Raw genomic sequence first — 12,486 nt, 5'->3', positions numbered from 1 at the left:
CAGGACTAGAATTCACGTTTCCTTCCCGAATATTAGGGTTCTTCTCAGCTTCTCTCCCCATTTCCTGTCACATTTATCTTGAAGAATAATTGTATTCATTTTAAACATTTTTTCAGCATCCTCCATACAGACACAGAGATACTCTTCCATACCCAATAAAACATGTGCGTGTTATTTCATCCCTTGGGCTAGGTTTAGTGCCTGGACATGGGTTCCTGCACATGCTGCCCCATGGCACTTAGGAGTTCTTATTGAAATGAGCTGTTTATAGGGCTCTCTATTGATTACACTCTAAGTTCCTTGAGAACCAGAAGTGCACTTTGTTCAGTTGCCTGGCATAAATGAACAAAGCTGAATAAATGACCAAATTATATGCTTCACTTCCTCAACCTGCATCCTGGGCAGAAATTCTACACTTGGAGGTTTTCAATCGAGGCTTGTTCTGTTTTTAATAGAAGGCAGTGAGGAATCAAAGCCCAAGTGGGCTTAGAGTCAGAGCATCTGGCTTAGCATTACCACAGATACTTTCTAGCTGTGGGACCTCAAATCAATGAGTCTTCATTTCTGTTTTGGCGATCAATTGCTGCCAACCAAACCACCCTGGAATGTCCAACATGGGTCACTTACTATGGCTGGCAGCTGACGTTGGCTGGCAGCTGAGAGGTCAGCTGGAACTGTTGACTGGAGTGTCCACTCATGACCAGTCCATGTAGATTGGACATCTCACTCCATTGTGGCTAGTTTGGAGAGGGAGCATCTTAAGAGTGAGCATTCGCAGAGAAAGAAAATGGAAGCTGCAAGTCCTTTAAAAGGTGAGGCAGAGAACGAGTTGTAGTAAGTTGTACCACATTTTATTGGTTAAGTAACATGGAGCCAGCCCAGATTCAAGTGAAAGGGAAATGAACTCCATCTCTCAATGGAGGCAGTGACAAAGAATTTGTAGCCATCTTAATCCACCACTATTTCTTAGTAATACTTCATGTCCCCTCTCTCTAGGATGGTTGTGAGTCTCAAAAGGCATGAATCATATGAGAGCGCTTTGTAAACTCTAGGGGGCTATACACATAGTAGGTAGTTTAGCAGTTATTTTATTTTTTTTTTCTGTCCAGCGCCTTTCTCTCCTCCTCTGGTACAGACCCAGACCCCTAGGCCACAGGGGTAGGCATGTGACCCAGACTGGACAAATCGCAGTTCTTGTTTCCATTGCCATTGTGACCAACCGAGGTATGGGTACGGGACCTAATTGGGGCAATCAGAGTCTTTCACGGGAATTGGCACTGGAGACAGCAGAGACAAATATTTTCCTCTCTGGGCTCATATTAGGATGTAAACCTGGAGCTTTCCCAGGTGGTCCCCCACAAGCTGGTCTGAAATAATGAGTGTGACAGCAAGGAGTGCAGAGAGAGAATTTGGATAGTGTTCAAGTCCCTGGATCTAGCCGTATCTGAGGTCAATATGCCTGCCTATTCTGCAACAAACTGGTAGCAGCCGTTCAATCTTTTACTGAAGCTGCTTTGATTGGGAATTTCTATTTTTTTTTGCAAATTAAAAAGGGCTGTAGATTTTTATTTAAATTCTCATGGACAAACACATCTGGACGTCTTGGGGGATAGTATAGAATAATGTTTAAGATCTTGGCTGAGCACAGTGGCTCACACCTATAATCCCAGCATTTTGGAAGTCCGAGGCAGGAGGATTGCTTGAGCCCAGGAGTTTGAGACCAACCTGGGAAACATAGGGAGACTCAATCTCTACAAAAATATTTAAAAATTAGCCAGGTATGGTGATGTGCACCTGTAGTCCCAGCTACTTGGGAGACTGAGGTGGGAGGATAGCTTGGGCCAAGGAGGTCAAGGCTGCAGTGAGCTGTGATTGTGCCACTGCAGTAAGTAAAGTTTGGGCAACTGAATGAGACCCTGTCTGAAAAATTAAAATGTTACATAGAGTTCTTCCAGTTGGATTTAAATTTCTGGCTAACTCTGTGACTTTGAGCTAGTTACTGGACTTCTTTAAAAGTCTGTTTCCTCATCTCTTAAAGAGATGTAGTAAAAGTACTCAAAAGGTTCTTGTGAGGTTTAAAGCTCTTAAAACAATGTCTGGCACAACATGTGCAATAAATGTTATCTTTTTTGGCTTTTATTTTAATACATTCATTTTAGAATACAAGAGAGGGAAAAAAACCCCAAACTCTTAAATGTGTTTATTGGTGTTTTGGATTGGATTTTTTTTTTTTTTTTTTTTGGTAGAGATGGGCTGTTGCTTTGTTCCCCACGTTGGTTTCAACTCCTGGACTCAAGTAATCCTCCCACCTTGGCCTCCCAAAGTGCTGTGATTACAGGCATGAGCCACCACACCCAGCCTGGTTTGATTTTTAATTCAGTCTTTTTGTAGAGTTTAGGCCTAGGGAGAGGTGTGTGTATTTAGTTTCTAGTATTGTTAACCTATTGAAAATGAACATCAATAACCAGTGATCAAGAGGAAGAATTGTCCTCAGCAGTAATGACATTAGTGTCACTGGTTTCTGTATAATGCTGCCACTCTTCAAAATGCAACTGAAGCCATTTAAGATTCGAACAGTTTAAGATGTTTCTCTGATGGCAAGGGTTTCACTGTTTCATCTTTATCCACATCCAATATAAGCAAATGATATTTAAGTGGGGAGGAACCCTCAATAATTCTTATATATAAAAGCCAGAAAAAAGGGGTATCTCTGCAAGAACAAAAGTAATCAAAGAACTTCCATCTGACCATCCACTAACTGCCCTCTTTCTCCCTAATATACACACCACAGGAGCTTAACAAGTGACAGTGTCTCAGTAGAATAATTTAGAGCTACTACCAGGAGTGAGATTAACTGTGCCAGGCAGGAGAGGAAGGATGGGCTGAGAAAAACTTTTAAGAGCTGTAAATATTTTTTAAAGGTATAGAGTAAGAGTTGAGCCAAGGAATTGAGCCACTTGCTTAAAGACAGTAAGAAACAAGAGGAGATAATAGGGAAATTCACTGGTTGTGTTCCATCTTTTAAATCTTTCCCAGCACATTGCTAATATGATGCGTATAAAAAATACAAATACCTGTTAAGACATAAGTGTGTAGGGTTTGAGTTTCATGCTTAAAGAGAGAGAGAGAAGTCTAGATAAAAAGAAAAAAAAAGGAAATCATATACAACCCAAAAAAGTACATAGCCATTGAGGAGGCTTGGGTAGGGTGGGGAAGAGTTTTGAAGATGTGTGTTTAAACATCTACTTGACCAACAGTTAACCTCCGAAGCTCAATCTCTATTTATAAAATAGGGATTAAAAATACCAAACATTTATTATGCACCGTGTGTGCCAGAAATATTAATACCTACCCTATGTCATAGAGCAGTTGTAAAGATTACATTTTAAAATTTTGCGTTGTAAAAATCAAATAGAAAATTTGTAAATATCTTACATAGAAGGATATAAATAACTATAAAAGATCCTCCTATGATTTAGCCACCAGTCCAGACTCAGAGTGGGTCACTGCCACACCACCATTTCTTTGTTACTGCCATTTGACTCACTTGAACTGATCCAGCTTACAGAGAACAAGAACATCAATCAGTTCTGTTTACTTAGCATTCTCTTTGTCCAAAATTATTTTCATTTACCTGTAAACATAACTGTAACCTACACCCTTGCTACCCAAAGGGTGGTCCAAGGACCAGCAGTGTTGGCATCACCTGGGAGCTTGTTAGGAATGCAGACTCTGAGGCTTCTCCTCAATCCTGCTGACCCAGAATCTGTGTTTTAACTAGATCTGCAGGCAATTTGTATACACATTAAAGTTTGAGAAACAGTGTTCTACATAAAGCCCTATATGAGGTAAATAAGCTTGATGCTGTAGTGGACATTTTGGAATCAACAGGTGAATTGATGATATTTCCTAACCACAAGCTTAGTTTTCTCATTGCATTATAGCAGACCCCTCAGTATGAGTCTCCTATGTACAGATCTTATCTCTTAGAGTCACTATGATGTATTGTTGTTCAAAGGAAATTTTGTCTCTTCAACTTCCTCCCTCTCAGTATTATCTACAGATCTGCTCCAGCCTCAGACACTCATCTCTGGGGGTAGTTTTCTTCAGCTGTCTCCTCGCATTTTTGCTTTTCCCTCCTCGGGCAGGGTATCTCGTTTCTACCCCAAACATTCTCTCTCTCCTTTCTTAAAAACTGTAAAGACTTCCTTTAATAGTTTGCTATGGCTGCCATAACAAAGTCCTGCAAACTGAGTAACTTAAACAACAGATATTAATTATCTCACAATTCTGGAGGCTAGAAGTATGAGATCAAAGTGTCTGTTGGCAGGGCCATATTCCCTCTGAAGACGTTAGGGAAGGGTCTGTTCTAAACCTCCTAGCTTCTGGTAGTTCCTTGACTTATAGATGCGTCATCCCAATATCTGCCTTCAGCTTCAGATGGCATTCTCCCTGTGTGTGTGTGTCCAAATTTCCCCTTTTTCTAAGGACACCAGTCATACTAGGTTTGGGGCCCACTCTAGTATAATCTCATTTTTAATTACATCTGCAATGATCCTATTTCCAAACAAAGTCACATGCAGAGGTGTTGGGGCTTGAAATTTCAACATATGGTTTCCTGGGGAACACAGTTAACTCCTAACACTTCCTCTTGAAGCTAGTCCAAGGATTGTGAAGTACTTGAAACAACTCCGTTTGTTCATATGACTCCCAACTCAGGATTTCGCAGTATAAAATCATAATATTTTGCATGGGCAAAGTAGGTGGACTGGTTGCTTCTTATTAGTGTGGAATTACTGTTGTGTGACTCCAAGTGTTGCCCACATCTTCCTAGCATGCCTGCTGTGCTCCTGGCTTATAATGTGAGCTTGTCTATAGAAAGGATGATTCCTGAGAGCATCAAGCTAAGTATGCACTGATAAGTAGTGAGATAAAAATGCGCTTCCCTTCATAGCCGCAAATCTAAAAGCTACCCATCTTTCAAGGCAAATGTTGTCTTACGAATTCTAATGTCTACCATTTTATTGAGTCCTTAAGTAGCCTGGTATTACGTGGCTCAAGTGACAGAGCTGGGGTTTTTACCCAGACATTTCTAACAGTAAAGTCCATACCCTTCCCATTCCTTTCTGCTCATCCCGCTGTATTTGACTCCACCCCAATCACTCAATGTATTATTCCTTTTTCTGCACTGCTCTAAAGAAATACCCAAGATGGGGTAATTTATAAGGAAAAGAGGTTTAATTGATTCACAGTCTGCATGGCTGGGGAGGCCTCAGGAAACTTGCAATCATGGTGGAAGGGGTAGGAGGCAAGTCTTACATGGGTAGCAGAAGAGAGAGAGAAACACGAAGGAGGAACTTCCAAACATTTATAAAACCATAACTCACTCACTATCACGAGCACAGCATGGGAAAAACCACCCCCATGATCCAGTCACGTCCCTCCTTCGACACATGGGAATTGCAGGTCCCTCCCTCAACATGTGGGGATTACAATTCGAGGTGAGATTTGGGTGGGGATGCAGAGCCAAAACATATCACTCAATAAATATTACTGAGTTCATTGTCTATGCTATATGTGTTTCTCTTCTAGCCAGCTGTGATCTGTATGTATCCTGAACTTTCTCTGCTAAACTTTAATCACACCTTCTACCTTGAAGGAAACCGCATCTCTACAGGGCTAGAACAATTGGTAGTCCTCAATAAATATCTGATGAACAAATGAAAGAATGTATGTACTCACAAATAATAGACTGTTTTTCAGATCCATGTCCTGATTATTGTAGTATGATCTAGCTTAAAAAATAATTCTGGGCTTTAATTCATTGGCTAGCAGGGAGGCCTTTTCCACTATATGTCTGGTGTGATTAAACTTTGGCTATAAGATTTCCACTATATGTCTGGTGTGATTAAACTTTGTGCCTGGTGTACCCTCTTTTACTTGACTTGTTCCTATTGAGTGGCACCTGATGACCCAATTCTGAAGTCAGATCAGTTGCATATGGTCTTATCACCATTTCAGTCATGCATCACCCATTACAGAATCACCTTTTCTGGAGCTCCCAGAGGCCCCTCCAGCATGTTCCATCTCCCTCACATCATGTCTGTGGGTTCCACATTTGGGCTCATGTTGACCTTTCTCCATTAGATAAAGCCCTTATCCTACTTCTGTTGGTTGAAATCTCATCTCCAGTAATACTTACCAAGTTTCAAGCTTCTATTCTGCTCCTGCCTCTTCCCCCACTTTCTTTTTCTCTCCCCTCCCATCTTTGCTCCTAAGACTTCACTATTGGGATTTAACTTTTGGGATATTCCCCAAGCTCTCTGATAGGGATCTATGCATCCTGCACATTCTCTCCTCAGCTTTATTAAAGAGCTAAGGACTTCACAATCTAATGTCATCAAGCCACCACGCCCAGGTCAGAAGAGGAGTGTACCTTTTCAGTAAATGTCCCTCTTTCAGCTTCAACCCTAGTCACAGCATGCCATTCTCAGGAAGACCTAAATAACAAACAAAACCATACACATTTCGCTGAGGCAGAATTATCACCATCATGCCCATTCTACAGATGACAAAATTCACACTCAGAAAGGCTAAATAGCTTGCCTGTTATTACTCATCTCGTCAACCACAAGAGGAGCACTCAATTCCTGGTCTTTTGACTCAAAATCTAAGGGTCTTTTTGCCAGCACAAATGCATACTAACATGATAAAAAGAGTCACCTTTTGGGCTAGGAAATTTTGCATTCCTTTCCTTCAAGAACGGTAGGTTCCAGGCCAGGCACAGTGGCTTACATCTGTAATCCCAGCACTTTGGGAGGCCAAGGCAGGCAGATCACTTGAGCTCAGGAGTTTGAGACCAGCCTGGGCAACATAGTGAAACCTTATCTCTACTAACAATAAGAAAAAAATTAGCTGGGTGTGGTGGCATGTGCCTGTGGTCCCAGTTACTCAAGAGGCTGAGATGGGAGGTTCACTCGAGCCCAGGAGATAGAGGCTGCAGTAAGCCATGATCACACCACTGCACTCCAACGTTTTGAGACCCTGTCTCAAAAAAAAAAAAAAAAAAAGGCTATGTTCTAGTTTTATGACATCCACCTCTGTTCTAAGGTATGACTCCTAGATAAACATTTATGATTTTTGAGGGAGCAGGGGAAGCATTTTTGGCACCTGTGCCTTCTGCTCCTCACCCCTGAGATAGCCACGGGCCCCTTTGATGACTCACCTTTATGGCTAGCCTCTCATGGCCTCTCCTGACCCTCATCTACTCTGTGTCTCGTCCCTCAGGCCAGCTAGTTCAGGCTGAAGGATTCAGTTAGACTACTCTTCCTAGGCGCATGTTTGCATTTTAAGAAAGGCATTCAAAGCCTTAACATAAGGAAGCAAGCAATGGGCCAGTTAAGGCACTGTCCTGCCTTACATGGTAGTGACAAGGCTGGTAGTAGGAAATGCAGCAAATACCTCAGATGAATCCTTTATGGGTATTTTCTTGCAATTCCAGTTGGAAAAAAAGTGACAGAAATTATAATGTCTGCCACTAGGGGGCGGATTCGCCAAATTTTGGAATATTTGTGGGCGAGTGAGAAGACTCAGAAATTTTTTCTTTTCCTATTCTCACAAATTCCCCTGCATCAGACAAGAGGAGACCAGCATCACCAGAAATAGGAAAAAGCAAAGGCAGCAGCATTGCTACTGGCAAGAGCAGGGTCCCCCATTGTCATCCTCTCGAAATGTGTTAGTGCACGAGGGTGGCACACCCAGGTAACAACAGCCTGGTATTCAGTACCTGTTACGTGCCAGGCACTGTGCTAGGCACTTTACTTACATTGTCTTCCTTGATCTACACAGCAATCTTCTGAGGCAGATTTTTCAAATCATTATTTTACAGGTGAAGAAACAGGCTTGTGAAGGTTAAATACATTGCTCGAAAGCAAACAGCTAATACGTGGCAGAGTTGGGATTTGTATTGCTGTTTGTGGGGAGTGGTAGGTGGGTTAAGGAGGAAGTCTTGAAAGGGCTTGATATTAAGTCACCATTCAAAGCCTCTAACAGAGCTTCAGCGAGAGGCACCGCCTGTCTTAGGCAGTGGCTCTAAGGAGAGAAAAGAGTTTTAAGCGTATTATATGTGTCTATTGTAAAAAATAATATGGAATATCATAAAGAAGAAAGCAGAAACTATCTTCAAGTCTTATGTAGATAAAGCACTTTTAATCATTTTTAGTCAGGACTTGACTATGCTGTTTTTTGTTTTGTTTCGTTTTGCTTTTTATTGTGCATGCATTACCATGTAAATAAATATAGAATCTTCACTAACAATTTTAATGATTGTGTTTTGTTCTTTTGTACTTAAACCTCTTAAATTACTTACCCAGTACCTACTGATAAACTTTTTATTAATTTTCAGGTTTTTTACCATTATAAACAATTGTGTAATAAATTCTTTGTGTTTGCTTCTTTCCAAGGTATCTTCTCTTTTATTTATTGGATCCCATCCTATCTCCCTTAATCAAACAATTGTCCCTGTTTTTCCTTTGCCATTTTTCCTCTCTCTGCTATACTATTTCTTTAGCAGACAGATATGAGATAATAACTCCTATCTCATTAAAAAAAATCTTCTTTGGGCCGGGCATGGTAGCTCACACCTGTAATCCCAACACTTTGGGAGGCTGAGGCGAACAGATCACTTGAGGCCAGGAGTTTGTGACCAGCCTGGCCAACATGGTGAAATCCCGTCCCTACTAAAAAAAACACAAAAATTAGCTGTGTGGTTGTGCACACCTGTAATTCCAGCTACTTGGGAGGCTGAGGCAGGAGAATTGCTTGACCCCAGGAGGCAGAGATTGCAGTGAGCCGAGACTGCGCCACTGCACTCCAGCCTGGGCAACAGAACGAGACTACATCTCCAAAAAGAAAAAAAAAAATTTTCTTTGATGTCACTTCACCTCCAACTCCAGCCCATTTTCTTGTTTCCTTAGACACCTGGAATGCTTGACAGAGTTGTTTATTCTTATCAGCCTTGCATCATCTTTTCTTGCTTCTCTTAAACCCACTCCATCAGGTTTTGTCCACATTCCTCCACACATAGTTCTTGCCAAGGTCACCATGACCTCCATGTTGTCAAGCCCTTGGTTTGTCCTCCAACTTCATCTTCCTTGACCTCTGAACAGCACTTGACACCTGATCATTACTTGTTGGAATTCGTTTGCCTTCCAGGACACCACCCTCTAGGAGGCTGTCCTATTTTATTGGCCACTGCTCTTCAGTCCCTTTTGTCTGTTCCTCCTCATCTTCCTGACCTCCAAATCTTGGACTATCGTGGGGTTCCATTCTCAGAACTTTTCTGTTCCTTACCTACATTTGTTCCTTAGGTGATCTCGTCTGGACTCAGGACTAAATCCAAGCATTCTACTCCCACATATATATCTCCAACCTAGACCTTTCCCTGAACTCCAGATTCATAACCCAACTGCTTGCCTAACATCTCTACTTAGATGTCTAAGACACACCTCAAACTTGACAAGTGGAAAGCCCTTGATTTTTCTGAGTCTACCTCACCCAAATTTTCTTCCTCGGGCTTCCCCATCTCAATAAATATAATACTAACAAGCTGCAAATCTCAGAATCATCCTTCACTCCGTTCTTTTACAACTTACATCTGTATCATGAGGAAATCCTGATAGCTCTATCTTCAAAACGTATCTAGAACTCAACCACTTTCAGCCACCTCCACTGTCCTCTCCCCCATCATATCTCATCTGGATTATCATGGCTTTCAAGTGGCTTTTCTGTTTACCAAGAAGTCAGAGGGTCTTTACAAATTCAAGTCATTGCTCATCACTGCTCTGCATAGGGCTCTCCGGTTCTGCCTGTCTCATTGAAAGTAAACCTCATGGTCTTACTATGGCTGACAATGTCCTGCATTATCTCAGAACACTTCCCTCAGCCCCATCCAACCTGCTTCAGTTTCCACCCTCCCTCACTCTGCTCCAGTCTCACCGGCCTCCTTGCTGATCCTTAGACACACCAACATGCTCCCATCTCCGCACCTGTTGTTCCCTCACTTGGAATCATCTCTTCATGGGTATCTCTATGTCTTGTTTCCCTGGTTCCTTAAAGTCTCTTCTCAAATGTGTCCTTAACAGAGAGGCCTTTCCTAATCACCCTGTAGGAGCAGAACATTCCATCTTCTCTTGCCCTGACCATTCTCACCACCAGCACAACCAGTACTACCCACCCACCCACCCACACATACACCTCCCCACCACACACACACAGTTTTTTTCATTTGTCTCCCTTGACTATAATGAATGCTTCTTTGCTTATTTTGTTCTTGGCCCAGTAAAGAATATCCCTAACTCCTAATCTAATGCCTTGCACATATAAGAGCTCAACAAATATCTGTTGGATGAAATAATGAATATTCATCTTCTAGTGTAGTTATCTTTTTATGATAGGTTTTTAGGAGTGGGATTACTGACACCAAGGATATGAGTATTAAAGACATATTTGACACATTCAACCATTTATGTTCCCATCAACAGAGTACTATTGACCCAACTCAAAATATTTGCCTATCAGATTACTAAAGATGAAAAAGTACTGACAAAACCTATCAACTTTGTCAATACTTTTCATCTTTAGTAGTCTCTTAGGCAAATATTTACATTTTGGGATTATTTGAATGTTTTTCTGTATATATTTCTTGACCATTTATATATATCATTTGTGTGAATTCCTAGATTATATTCTTTGTCCACTTTTCTATTGCAATTATTTCCTGTACTGACTTGTTCTTTCTGCATTAAATCTTTGTTTAAATTGCCATTTTTTTTCAGTTTAGCATTTGTCTTTTCATCTTATTTTTGGTGTGTTTGCCAAAAAGAAGGTAAATTTTTAATGCAAATTCATTCATTTTTCCCTTGTATTTTTGATTTCTCCAATAAGAACATAGTTATGCGAATGAATATTTGAATATTGAGCCTTCTTAGGCTTTCTTGCTGATGTTTATTAAGCATATTCTTTCCTTGGAGGTAAATGTCTTGATAAAGTTTTATAACATGAGTCTAGGTAGAAGGAGGTGGTACAGCATTACATGACCCATCAAACATATAGTCCCATGAATCTGGGGAGTAGGAATGCTATACCAAGGCAAAGTGACATGAAGCCAATTACTTGGGGAGTTCAGGGAAGGGTGAGCTGACACAGTTGTTAAACATCTATACGTAAAGCAGGTGTCAGAGGGAGAACATTGTGTAGTTCCTGGAAACTGTGCACTCACAAGGTTCTACTCCAAGGAGAGACACATAAATGAACACAACTCCACAGGTTCTGGAGAAACAGAAAAGTTTACACTGACAGGCTTCTCAGGCGGTAGAACCATATATCCAACAGCAATTTCCCTTGTTTCCTCAGCAGTATTGGCTGACATATATCACCACTAAGTGGTGCTATACATAAGCACAGCTAAGGCAGCTGTCTCCCTCTCATCCCCCTGTGTATCAGGCACTAAAGATGTCCTCAGGTGCAGAAACAATACTTTCTCGTCCCAGTATAAATCGGATGAGTTAGGGTAGCGCTTTCCATCCATTGTCTCACAGATGGGTTAAGGTGTACTGACATATTTATTCCTGGTAAACATGGCTGCTGGTAGAGGCCCTGGGTGGCTTGAATCCCCAACCCTTACTCCTCAAAGTACTGTTTGTGGACTAGCAGCATGGACATCTTCTGGGAGTTTCAGAATCTGCATTGTCACAGGTGTCCAGGTGATTTGCCAGGAAGTTCGGAAGCTGTGCCCAAAACAATTGACTCTGGTTTTGAACAACACCATCCTTTAATTCCACTTCAATGTATTATCATTCTTTGTTTCTTGATTGTGAGAACATTTGGAGAGCACTGATTATTATAATCAGACCTAGAAAGATGATCAAACAATGTGGCTGCTGCTATTGTTTTTTAAATTGCTCTGTTTTCTGGAAAAGTATGGACACTATTTATCGCTTGATTTTGTGGGCTTTGTAGCCCTCTCTAATTGTTCACATATAATATAAAGCTTGCCCCTTCTTAATGAGAGTGTGAGATCTTAAAGAATAAGGACTATTTTATCTTATAACCCTTCCTCATAATTTTTTAATACCATAAAGCGGTGTTTTGCAAACTTTGCATAGGAATCACTGTGGGGAAGGTATCTAGTTAAAATGCAGATTCTTATTTAGTAGATCTGAGATTTGGCATGTCAAGCAAGCTCTCAGGTGATGCTGATACTGATGTTCCATGGACCACACTTTGAGCAGCAAGGTTAAAGGGTATTCATTTTATTCTCACAATGTGTTTATGAGGTAGGTGAGTTTGATATTATCCACATTTTATAGATGAGGTACCTGAGGAATAGGAAATTAAAGTCATGCCCAAGATCCCATAGGTAGTAAGTGATGGAGTTGGATTTCCCATGGTGTTTGCCTCTTATAACCCATTCTTCCTTTGCACAGT

This window comes from Pongo pygmaeus, chromosome 9, assembly GCF_028885625.2.
Source record: "Pongo pygmaeus isolate AG05252 chromosome 9, NHGRI_mPonPyg2-v2.0_pri, whole genome shotgun sequence".
Taxonomy (NCBI): domain Eukaryota; kingdom Metazoa; phylum Chordata; class Mammalia; order Primates; family Hominidae; genus Pongo; species Pongo pygmaeus.
The sequence above is the reverse complement of the archived record's forward strand: the minus strand, read 5'-3'. Positions refer to the sequence as shown.